Here is a 13,256-nt window from a genome sequence, read left to right as displayed (position 1 = left end):
AGCACGAAGTTGAAAAGGCAATCGGCGATTTGAACTCGGGCAAGTCGCCTGGGCCTGATGGACTCTGTGCGGGGTTATATAAGGCTTTCAAAAGAGAACTGGCCCCATTGTTAGCAGATGTGTTTAATGAAGCGTACGAGAAGAAATTATTGCCCCCATCTTTTGGAAAAGCGCACACAATACTAATCCCTAACAGTGATCAAGCAGACAAACTAAGATTGGTGTCATCCTATAGACCCATATCACTAACAAACATTGATTACAAGATCTTTATGAAGATTTTAGCTGCGAGACTTCAAGGCGTCATCAAGGAAATTGTCGGAGACCACCAAACTTGCGGCATCAAGGGGCGGTCCATTTTTTCGAACATCCATCAGACGCGGTGCGTGCTCGAATGCTGTGACGTCACCGATGGTGGCGTTGCAGTTCTTCAGCTCGATTTGGAGAAAGCGTTCGATTGTGTCGCTCACGTTATTTTGTTTTCCATCTTGGATCATGTTAATGTCGGTTCCATCATCAGTGAGGGCGTGGCCTTGGCCTACCAGAATTGCACAACAAGATTAATTGTCAATAAGTCTTTGGGGGCCCCCATTAACATCAGGCGTTCAGTACGCCAAGGCTGTCCCCTCAGTCCGCTGTTATTTTCCATCTACATTGAAGCAATGTGTGTAGTAATTAACGGAAATGACAAAATACGTGGTTTCAAATTAGCAGCGACAGAGGTGAAGTTGCTCGCATACGCAGATGACATCGCAGTGTGTTGCACAGACATACCAAGTGTAACGGAAACAGTATCGGTAGTGAAACATTTCTGTGATGTCACGGGTAGTAGAGTAAATTGGGGCATGCAAATCCCTAGGCCTGTGGCACGGGAAATGGGTGTCTGCAACGGACAACTTCGCGAACCTGAACTGGGTCAAAACGCCGACGAGGTATCTGGGTGTTACTCTCAATAGCTACAATAGTAGCGATGAATATTGGAGGAGCCAAGCCGATGAAATGAAAGAAAAGGCTGACAGATGGAAAGGTGCGAAGCTGTCTATTTTTGCAAGGGCTACAGTATGTAATATGTTTTTTGTCACCAAGTTATATTATGTCATGCAAGCGTTGTGTTGTTCGAGAGCAAATGTGCAAAGGCTGCACAGAGTGTTTGCTGTTTTCATCTGGGGGTCAACATGGGAAAGGTGCAGCCGAACAAATTTGTTTAGAAGAGTGAAGGACGGGGGTGTGGGTTTGGTTCATCTTTTTGTTAGACGACTTGTAAACCGATTCTTGTTTTTTCGCGATGTGCGCCAACCGTTTCTGCGCACCGTATGCCAGCTCAGGTTGAGCGGCGCTTTGCCGGCACATGTAAGTACGGCAAGCGTTACCGGATCACTTCGTGACTACTTTAAGGAAGTGGTCGACAGCGTAAGATTTCTTTCTGTTCGATTTTCCATGGATTACCTTTGCGAAGTGAAAAGGAAAAGATTGTATAAAGATGTGTGTGACATTGTTTTTCCAGTGCCGTTATACAGAGCCATTTACAGTGGAGGGCCAGGACTTGATGTACTTAAACGGGTAAAACGCATGGAGGTGCCACCAGGGGTAAAAACCTTTTTTTTTTAAGCTTCACACTGGAACGCTCTCCGTGAAGACTTTCATGGAAGAGCGAGGTTGTACCGTACCATGGGGAACGCATTGATTGATCTGTAAAAAGCAGGAAACCATTGATCACGTTTTCTTGGAATATTGAAAGCGCTTTTTTTCTGGGACGTCTTAAAGCGAACCCTGAAAAAAGAGTTACCGGTGGACCCCGAAGGGATAAGGTATCTGTCAATTATTATTTATTTATTTTTATTTTAACATACTGTTAGTCCCACTGGGACTGTTACAGGAGTGGATTTATCAGAAAGATACAGGAATACAGTACAGTACAGTAATAGACCAGTTACACATCAAGCGGGCAACAATACAAACAGTATACAGTACAGTACAGTAATACGCTAGTTACACACCGTGTGGGCAACACAATATCAATACAGTCTGAACATGATCGTCATGTGTGGATTGTTGACAAGACTGACGAGGCTGCGAGCTCAGCGAACTTTTTTAAGGAATCCTGCGCAGTTATAGATTTATCTAGCCCGTTCCATTCTCTTATGGCTCGAGGGAAAAAGGAAAAGTAATATGTGTTGTTAGCACAAGAGTATTCATTAATCGTAAAGTCATGCTTGTGACGTGTTTCTCTAGAACGATTAAAACTAATGTAAGTAGCAGGATCCATGTTAAATGCGTTATGAATTAATTGATAAAGAAACTTGAGTCTATGGAGCGTGGCGCGGCTTGATAAGGTGTCTAGGCTTGCGTAGGAAAGCAGCTCTGTGGGAGAATCAGTGCGCCGGTATCTATGGTAGATAAAACGAACAGCTTTTCGTTGAACTGATTCGAGCCTGCGTACATCTTTTTGCATATATGGAAACCAGACGACGTTTGCATATTCTAAGATTGGACGGATAAGGACTTTATAAGCGAGTAACTTGGTATCTGGAGTCGCAAAGCGCAAGGTGCGCTTAAGGAAGTATAAACTGTTCATTGCTTTTTTGGTAATGTTTTGGACTTGGGTTTTAGAGCTGAGATTATCAGAAATAATCACACCAAGGTATTTCTTTTCAGTTACTGTTCTAAGAACGCCGTTGCAGGTACCGTAAGAGAAATTAAGTTTTGTTTTCTTATTTGTGACAGACATCACTACAGTTTTTTCCATATTGATTGACATTTGCCATGTATTGCACCACTTTATGACGTTGCCCAAAGCTGTGTTTAACCTTATTTGGTCTGCATGAGTGTTTATTTTTTGGTAGAGCACGCAGTCATCCGCAAAGAGACGCACCTTCACATCAACGTGATATGTTATGTCGTTTATGTATAAAATGAACAAAAATGGTGCTAGCACAGAGCCCTGCGGCACGCCAGAAATGACCGGAACGATATCAGAAGCATGGTCATTGTATTCCACATATTGTCGGCGTTCTGATAAGTAGCTGGCTATCCACCTCGTAACGGCACCATCGCCAAGTATTTTGTTTAGTTTGAAATTCAGTTTAGCATGTGCCACACGATCAAAAGCCTTTGAGTAATCAAGGAAAATTATATCAGTTTGACTTTGATGATCGATTCCCTCTGCGAGGTCATGAAAGATTTCTGTCAGTTGGGTAACAGTGGACAACCCTGCTCTGAAGCCATGCTGGTTTTGGTGAATGATGTTTTTAGGTTTTTAGTCTCAGTATGTTCTTTAAGAAATTTTAATAAGATGTGCTCAAGAATTTTACAACAGGTACATGTGAGGGATATAGGCCGGTAATTGGACGGGGTCGTTACGTCGCCTGATTTGTGAATGGGCACAATTTTTGCTACCTTCCATTCAGCGGGCAGACAGCTGTCCTGAAGTGACTTAGAAAATATGAGGTAGAGATATTCACTGATTGGTTCGGCATAGCGCCTAAGAAAGCAGTTTGGAATTCCGTCAGGACCACAACTCTTTCTTTCATCAAGGTTCAACAACAGGGAAAGAATCCCAGGTACACTTATGACCGGAGCGCCAGACAGTTGTGTAGACTCATTACTATAGCACGCTAATGATCCTAAAACACCGTTATCGGCGGTGAATATCGACTGGAAGTAATTGTTAAATGAGTCAGCTTGCTGCTTTCCACGTGTAGGCGAGCTAGCAGTAACATTCTTTCTGTTTAAATACCTCCAGAACTTGGCCGGCGAATTTTTAATGAAGTTGTTAAGTGTAGTGCCACAAAATCGTTTCCTAGCTTCGAGTACTTTATTCTTTAATTGTTTTGTTAGTGAAATTATGTTTACCTTTAGTTCTAAGTTTGGTCGTTGCCTATTTCGTTGCCTTAACCTATTAATTTTTCGTTTCATGTGGATTATTTCTCGAGTAATCCACGGATTGTGCTTGCATGTTGCCTTCTTTTTCAAAGGAATAAAATTTGTGATGCAATGCATCACGTGCTCTTTAAACTGTACCCACAAGGCGTCAACAGTAACGATACTCTGAGCATACAAATCATAAAAATCATTAAATTCATGAATAAGATACGTCATAACAGCCGCGTCGTTCGCTCTGTTAAATGCGCGCACATATTTCGTCGGACCGCGCTGGCGACCCAAGTTTGGCAAGAACAGCGTACACAGTACCGTTTCATGGTCAGAAATTCCTTTTGACACTTCAACTTTACAATCATCTATTCTGAAGTAGTTACTAACAAACACCAAGTCTAGTATAGAATTGGATGATCTTTGCGCACGAGTAGGCTCTCTAACAATTTGTACAAGTTCTAAAGTGAATAGGATACGATACATGGCATTACTTGTTGCATCAGTTGAGCTTAATGTATTCCAGTCAACTAGCGGACAATTAAAGTCGCCAGCTAGTATTATCATAGAGCCATAGACATATTTATACATGTAATCAAACAGAAGATCCAAATACACAGTTTCAGCATTTGGTGGCCTGTAGACCGCGCCCACATTAACAGATTTACATTTCAAGTGAACTTTGCACCAAACGGCTTCTACACCAGGAATGTCAGGCATTTGCGTAAAGGGTAGATCACGTTTTAAGACCAAGGCCACTCCCCCACCCCTAGATTCCCTGTCTTTGCGAATGATGACATAGCCCGGGGGAACGATTTCACGATCTTGAACACCAGAATGCAGCCAAGTCTCAGTGATCACAACAATATCTGGATTAAAGGCGAGAAGGGTAGCTTCCAAGTGGTCAATCTTATTTAGAAGGCTGCGCGCGTTTATATTTAATAGGGTTATCGGCAGCTGCGTGTTCTCTTTGATAGATTGCTCGCATTTCCGTTTTTTTCTATTTTCTTCTCACTTTTTTTTATTTCGACCAAGTCGTTTATTTCTTCATCCCATTTGAAAAGCTGGCCATTGATGTTTACTTTGTCGTGCATTAGGAAGACCTTCTCCTTTCTGTCACGGTTTGTTTTAGTTCTATCCCATAGTTTCTTTCTGATTTCCCTGAGAGGACGTGAAAAGTCTTCGCTGATAGAATATCCTGAATTTTTCATATGGATTTGAATGAATTTTTCATATGGAACCCCGTCATCATCCATAAGGATGATGACGGGGTTCCATATGATTTTATTATGTTGAACGCTCTCCACTGTGTATGGTGGGCTCGTATGGCAGGGTACTATTGTGATCCTGATGTTAGGCCCGCTCGCGTTTATTTCAGAGTGTATGTCGCGATTTATAGAAATACAGAAAATGCAACAATGTGTTCCGGTATGGCTGTGGAGGCTAGAACCTCTGACAGCCATGAAGGAATTTTAAGTTGACAACGCCTGTCCAAGCGGGACAGACGGCTTTGTTGTACGGTGTGCCTCTTTTCTTCCTTTTTTTTGTATTCCAATCGCGATACTGTAATGTGTGGAAACTGAGCGTTCTGCGAAAAACCGGTAATAAATAAAAAAAATCGGCCATACCATGCTGAATACGCCGGTTCTCGTCCGATCCCCGAAGCTAAGCAGCATTGGGCTCGGTCAGTACTTGGGAGGGAGACCACCTGGGAACACCGAGTGCTGATGGCACCCTTCTTTTTGCTTTTTTTATTATTCCGTGTTTCTGTGACGTTTTTTGTGTGTGTGTGTGGGCAGTTGCTTTTACTGTTACTTACGTTCAACTGGAGCCTTCTGGTAGAGCCGACGCCGAAGTGTGAAACCAATTTGCAGGCCACTACGCGATATTCTGCGCGGAATGACGGACGTAATGCTGCATGCAAAATTTATTCACAAGAGCTTCTAACCGCTTCGCTATCACACCCGCCCGCATACAGCTCAATGAGAACTCGTCGATGAAGTGGCACATTGTGGGCTGCAATGCACGCATAAGGTTGCGCTCGCCCTCTTGTTTTTGTGAGCGAGCACGACTAGCACGCACGCATGCAGCGGACAACCACAAACGGAGTAATTGACGTATGCCTGTATAGTTCGCCGAAAGGCTGCCGCGTACGTGCTGTAGCAATACATTGGGCGAATGCACATAGCACGATACAGGTGCAGTCGGAAACAAAGCATCCTTGCCATCGGCCATACCATGCTGATTCCACTTCCGGCCACCGAGCGTGACGGACGTGAGCATCATGTGCTCCAACGGAGCGGTATCAGCGGCCCAGCTTGGCCGTGGAAACAGGTTTGCTGGCTCGAGTGACCAGGATTATGAAGTTATTTTGCCGCGGCTACCAACAGGTCGAATTGTTGCAAATACGCTGTTTTTGCACGCCGACGTCATAGCAAGGCCCTACAAGGTCGAGGATTTTCGCGACGCACTGGTTCGTTTGGCACTGCTCCCCGAGGTTGTCGCCTTGGGGGCGTACCAGATGAATCACATCTGGGCTATCACGTTCAAGAGTGTTGGCGGAATGAAGAAGCTGCTTTCAGTCCGTGAAGTGACTGTTAAAGAACGACGGTGCAATATCATTGATCCCGACGACCAGGACGTGAGGATGAAGATCCACTGGATTTTGTACAACGTGCAAGACGAAGATGTGCGAACAGCCTTTGCACCTTACGGAACGGTGACGGAAGTCGCCAAGGAACGCTGGCGCGTTCAGGGAGTCATGGACAAAGGTTCGTCAACGCGTTGTGTGTCTTTGAAGATGAAGCCTGGAGTCACAATTGATGACCTGCCTCACCAGCTACGCATTGCTGGAGAGCAGGCCCTCGTTGTGGTCCCTGGAAGAGCCCCGCTTTGCCTAAGGTGCCATACTTCAGGACACGTCCGATGGGAATGCAAAGTTCCCCGTTGCAGTCAGTGCCGTCGCTTCGGCCATGACCAATCGCAGTGCGTCAAAACGTACGCAAATGTCACAGGGCACATGAGAGGAGAAGACGACTCGGAACTTCTCATGGATGCGGACGAATCCGAGGAGGCAGGGAGAACAGCAGAAAAGAATACGCCGCAGGCAGCGCCTAACGCCGTCAAGGAGGGCGTGGCAGCGACACTGATTGAAGACCAGACCACTGCGTCGAAGCAGGCTGTTGTAGCCCCGAAGATTGACGCAGCGGAGCTAAGCACAAGTACTGCTACGGAAGCAGTACATGGAAAACCTCAAGAGGAGGGAGAAGGCATGGACGTCGTCCAAACAAGCATGAGTAGCGCTCCAGCAAAGAGCACACACGACAAGGCCTGTGTCGAAGAGGTTCAGCATCCTTCTGCGAGTATCGACGAACCACCCCCCAAATCGGGAGGGCAGCGCCGGCCGACGTTTCGCCCGAACCCAACATCCCGCCGGACAAAAACCCGGCGAAGACTACACCGACGTAGCAACCATGGCTTCCTTCTGCCTTGACAAGGGACGAGAGGCGACCCACAACGGGACTACGACGGCCAGCGCACTGAGGCTGCGCCAGCCTGCTGCAGAACGCGAGCACGCCTCTTGGGTGGGCTCGAGAACTCTTGAGAAGGAAAAATTGCTGAGCTTCACTTCTCGGTGTATTAAGGCTGAAGGTGAGCACGAAGCCGTTCGGCCTATTTAATTTGTCGCGCAAATGGCAGGCAGAACAGAAGCAGCACTTAAATTTGCCACCTTTAATGTAAGGGGACTGGCAGCGAGGCGGCGTCACTATCAATTAAGGCGCCTCCTGCTTGAGAACGATGTGGACGTTATGGCAGTGCAAGAGACCAAGGTGGAAAGTGAAGCTCAGACGGACCGCATGGTTGAGCCTTTTAGAAGCCGTTACAATGTATGCGTCAGTCATTCTTTTGGTACGTCAGGAGGGTGTGCCATTTTAATTCGAAATTCTTTAGGTGTTATTGAAGAATCTGTTACAGTTTTCAACACAGGGCGTTTTGTGATGTGTGATTTTTCGTATCTTGATTTACAGTGGCGCGTAATGTGTGTGTATGCCCCAAATAAGGAAAATGAGCGCAAAGCTTTCTTCGAAATGGTTCAGCCCTATCTCAAGTCTCCTAGATACATTATTCTGATGGGTGACTTCAACTGCGTATGCATGCCCGAAGACAGAGTTACTAACGCGACCATTCGAAACCAGAGCTCGTTACTTTTGAATGCAATTGTCCTGGAGCACAATTTAGAAGACGTCGGGAGTGCTCTGTCAGAAGGTGCCCGTCTGCAGTTCACACATTTCCAACAAGCAAGTCATGCAAGACTTGACAGGGTTTATGCGTCTGCTGGCCTTGTCCCAATGTGCAGTGACTACTTGATTAAAAATGTTGCGTTCAGCGATCATTGCATGGTAGTGGGTACAATAGGAACGAAGACCAAAAGGTCGAAGTTCATCTGGGAACTATGGAAATTTAATATAAGGCTTCTTGATGATGAACGTTTTGTGTTTACAGTAAAAGAAAAAATTGACTGTTTGCAAACGGGTGATCAGAAGGACGTTATTGGAAAATGGGAACATTTTGAAGAAGAAATAAAAATGATCGCTATAGAAAGAGCGAGTGCGCTGCGTCAAAGCAACAAGGCAGACGAAAAAGAATTTCAGAGCCGCTTAGATTTGCTGCTGAGGTTGGAAAGTGCTCAGCCGGGCCAGTACGAAAAAGAAATAAAAGAAACAAAAAATAAGTTAGAACTGATGGATAAAGAGAAATATAAAGGAGCGGTCATACGCGCACGTGCAGAACGGTTGTGGTTTGGCGAGACGCCGACAAAGCGGTCCCTGTGCGACGAAAAACGATATGCAGTAAAGAACGATATAAAAGCGATAGAGTACAAGGGCGAAATGGCTCGTGACTCTAATACTATTCAACGTGCGTTTGTTGATTATTACGAAGGACTACTGGGTCACGAGTCACGTGTTGAAGAAGGTCTCGCGGCGGAGTTCTTGGCACTGATGCCTATCTTAGAGGATGAAGTCAAGCTGGGGCTCGAGGCGTCGATTAGTGCAGCGGAAGTAGAGCGCGCAATCGACGAGTTAAGCTCCGGAAAATCACCTGGTCCCGAAGGGCTGGGCGCAGCTTTTTACAAAGCGTTTAAATCTGACATGGCGCATATTCTACACAGCGTAATTCAAGAAACATACGAAAAGCAGATGATGCCTCCGTCCTTCCGAAGAAGTCACATCGTCCTAGTACCGAAGAGTGAAGACCCGGTTAAGAGATTGTCAGTCAGAGGGTATCGGCCCATAAGTCTCACGAATGTGGACTATAAAATATTCATGAAGGTTCTGGGCAGAAGGTTGCAGAATGTCATAAAAGCTATTGTAGGCCAGCACCAAACGTGCGGGATTAAAGGACGTACGATAACGTCAAATATTCACGTAGCACGGAGCATATTAGAATGCTGCGATGCTTTTGATAAACGTGTAGCCATATTGCAACTGGACATGGAAAAAGCCTTTGACCGCGTCAACCACCATGTTCTGTTTTGTATCCTCGAACACGTGAATGTCGGCCGAGTGCTCTTGGAAGGTGTCAAAATGGCATATGCTGGTTGTACGGCAAACCTTATTGTTAATAAGCAGCTGAGTGAAAGTATCACAGTTCGTTCTTCCGTGAGGCAAGGGTGCCCATTGTCTCCATTGTTGTTTGCACTGTATCTCGAACCTTTTTGCCTGAAAATTAAATCACACGAAAAAGTGCGTGGCTTCGGGATGTTGTCCACTGAAGTTAAAGTACTTGCGTATGCGGATGATATCGCCATATTTTGCGAAGATAGGGAAAGTCTAACTGAAGTGGTGAAGGACGCGGCTAGGTTTTGCAAAGCCTCCGGAAGTGTGATAAACTGGGAAAAGTGTTTTGGTTTCTGGCACGGAAAATGGGATTAATAATAATATTTGGGGTTTTACGTGCCAAAACCACTTTCTGATTATGAGGCACGCCGTAGTGGAGGACTCCGGAAATTTTGACCACCTGGGGTTCTTTAACGTGCACCTAAATCTGCACCTAAAATGGGATTATGCGCCTCAAATGTTTGAGAGCATTCAGTGGGCAACGTCACCTGTCAAATACTTGGGAGTGCCACTAGACCAATATCAAGAACCTGCAAAATATTGGGAAGTGGAAAATGAGCGCACACGCGAATGCACGCACAAATGGGGTGGCCGCGATCTTTCAATTTTTGCTCGGGCCACAGTATGTAACCTCTTTTTGGTGGCCAAGGTATGGTATGTGCTGCAGGCACTGTGTATGTCACGGACCAGCGTCCAGAGATTGCACCGAGCTTTCGCAGTGTTCATTTGGGGGTCGAGTTGGGAGAGGACAAGTCACACAAATCTATTTCTGTCCGTTGGAAAGGGTGGCCTAGGTTTGGCTCATTTGTTTCTTAGGCAACTTGTGTCAAGATTTATGTTCCTCCGAGACCAAAAAGATGCTTTCCTGCGTACGGTAATGCAAATTTGGTTGAAAGAGGCACTGCCTGAATATGTTGTATCATCCAGCCCTGTGAAACGTGTACGGGTGCGGGGCTTTCTTTGGGGGGTTGTGCGCACTTTTCAGTGTTTGAAAGTTCGCTTTTCTGCACAGTATCTTGCTGATGTTAGAAGGAAACAACTTCAGAAAGACCTTATTGATACTATGTTGCCTATACCTTTGTACCGTTCCATATACTGTGTTGGCTCTGAAAGGAATGTACTTAAGAGAGTGAAAAAGATGTTGGTGCGGCCCTCAATGAAATCGTTCTTCTTTCAGCTGCACACTGGCACTGCCCGTGAAACCATGGCTACAAGAGAAAGGAATATTTGTCCCATGGTCCACAAATTGTCTAATCTGTAGAAAACCGGAGACTATAGATCACATGTTCCTTCACTGCACAGACGCTGTATTTCACTGGGACGTCTTGCAGCGAACTTTAAAAAAGCAGCTTCCAATATCACCTTACGGCATAAGATTTCTATCGGTAGATAGCGGTGACGAAGTGCCGTGGGACATGTTTATGCTTATCAGCTTACACAGTATATGGAAAAATCGAATGGCGTTTAGGCATGCAGATGAAATTATTCTCCCTGTACGAGAGTATTTCATTGAAAATGTGTCTTATGTAAGATATGTGTTTAAGGCTCAAAAAAGAACAGCCGGAATGGCTCCCATTAATGGATGACCTCACCAAACTGAAACGCTTTTAATCCTTTGGTGTGAGCTGGCCAGTGCACCGCTCGCATCTTTTACTTGTAAAGCGATATTAGTGTTTTGTATGTCTTTCATTGTCATGTACCAAGAAGGTAATGAAGAAAAAAAAAGCCATACCATGCTGAATACGCCGGTTCTCGTCCGATCCCCGAAGCTAAGCAGCATTGGACTCGGTCAGTACTTGGGAGGGAGACCACCTGGGAACACCGAGTGCTGATGGCACCCTTCTTTTTGCTTTTTGTTTTATTGCATGTTTCTGTGACGTTTTTTTTTTGTGTGTGTGTGTGGGCGGTTGCTTTTACTGTTACTTACGTTCAACTGGAGCCTGCTGGTAGAGCCAACGCCGAAGTGTGAAACCAATGTGCAGGCCACTACGCGATATTCTGCGCGGAATGACGGACGTAATGCTGCATGCAAAATTTAGTCGCACGAGCTTCTAACCGCTTCGCTATCACGCCCGCCCGCATACAACAGCTCAATGACAACTCGTCGATAAAGTGGCACATTGTGGGCTGCAACGCACGCATATTGCGCTCGCCCTCTTGTTTTTGTGAGCGAGCACGACTAGCACACACGCCTGCAGCGAACAACCACAAACGGAGTAATCGACGTGTGCGTGTATTGTTCGCGGAAAGACTGCCGCGTACGTGATGTAGCAATACATTGGGCGAATGCACATAGCACGATACAGGTGCAGTCGGAAACACAGCAACTTTGCCATCGGCCATACCATGCTGAATACGCCGGTTCTCGTCCGATCCCCGAAGCTAATTAGCATTGGGCTCGGTCAGTACTTGGGAGGGAGACCACCTGGGAACGCCGAGTGCTGATGGCACCCTTCTTTTTTTTTTTATTGCGTGTTTCTGTGACTTTTTTTGTGTGTGTGTGTGTGCGGTTGCTTTTACTGTTACTTACGTTCAACTGGAGCCTGCTGGTAGAGCCAACGCCGAAGTGTGAAACCAATATGCAGGCCACTACGCGATATTTTGCGCGGAATGACGGACGTAATGATGCATGCAAAATTTAGTCGCATGAGCTATGACACCCGCCCGCATACAGCTCAATGACAACTCGTCGATAAAGTGGCACATTGTGGGCTGCAACGCACGCATAATGTTGTGCTCGCCCTCTTGTTTTTGTGAGCGAGCACGACTAGCACGCAGGCATGCAGCGAACAACCACAAACGGAGTAATCGACGTGTGCGTGCATTGTTCGCGGAAAGACTGCCGCGTACGTGCTGTAGCAATACATTGGGCGAATGCACATAGCACGATACAGGTGCAAAATCTTTATAGCATATAAAGAGCTGCGATAAGCGGCTCTTGCACGGCGAGCACTTGTAGGGCACTTTTAGCGGCCGGAGTCTCGAGACCACCGGGAATCACGCGCATTGATTCTACTAGGTGCTTCAGCATTTTTTGTACACTCTCCTTCTCATTGTGTTCATTTCCTTGCTTGCCCGTAGTGTCACCGGTTTCATTGGCCCTGTAATTCTTGGCTTCATGGCGCAGAGGACCGCTAGTGCCCGCCTGCATGGCCGTGGGCCTAGAGGGCAGCAAAGGCCATTCCGTGTTTGTATCAGCCGGTGGAGGTGAATGTTTGCCGCGTGCTCTCATCGACCTTGAATTATCAGTAGACGCCATTACCGTCCTCGATGCAAGCACAGGCAGAGGCGGTTGTGGTACCTGTGCCACGCTAGGTAGTTCACCTGAAATGGTTTTGTGATGCTTCTGTCGCGAGCGTTGATCACTTTGGCGAACAGATTGAGCAGCCTCTTTACGTGAAGATTGGTCTGTTGCCATTTTTCGAAGAATACGAACCTTCTGTTTCAGCGAAAGTGAAGCCAAGAAACCACGGGTTGACGACGACAGGACATCTACCTATGAATTATCAGTAGACGCCATTACCGTCCTCGATGCAAGCACAGGCAGAGGCGGTCGTGGTACCTGTGCCACGCTAGGTAGTTCACCTGAAATGCTTTTGTGATGCTTCTGTCGCGAGCGTTGGTCACTTTGGCGAACAGATTGAGCAGCCTCTTTACGTGAAGATTGGTCTCTTGCCATTTTTCGAAGAATACGAACCTTCTGTTTCAGCGAAAGTGAAGCCAAGAAACCACGCGTTGATGACGACAGGACATCTACCTATGAGCTAA

The 13,256-nt window shown here is 46.2% G+C and overlaps 3 pseudogenes; all 3 read left to right on the top strand.

The window, feature by feature from the left end:
* Nucleotides 1-5,484: 5,484 nt before the first annotated feature.
* LOC135912033 (5S ribosomal RNA) lies at nt 5,485-5,603 on the top strand (annotated as a pseudogene).
* A 5,603-nt stretch (nt 5,604-11,206) lies between these two features.
* Nucleotides 11,207-11,325, top strand: LOC135912037 (5S ribosomal RNA; annotated as a pseudogene).
* Nucleotides 11,326-11,819: 494 nt separating this feature from the next.
* On the top strand, nt 11,820-11,938 carry LOC135912041 (5S ribosomal RNA; annotated as a pseudogene).
* The last annotated feature ends 1,318 nt before the right edge of the window (nt 11,939-13,256 follow it).

Source organism: Dermacentor albipictus, chromosome 3, assembly GCF_038994185.2.
Source record: "Dermacentor albipictus isolate Rhodes 1998 colony chromosome 3, USDA_Dalb.pri_finalv2, whole genome shotgun sequence".
NCBI classification, from domain to species: domain Eukaryota; kingdom Metazoa; phylum Arthropoda; class Arachnida; order Ixodida; family Ixodidae; genus Dermacentor; species Dermacentor albipictus.
Note: the sequence above shows the minus strand (reverse complement) of the source record. Positions and strands in the feature narration are given on the sequence as shown.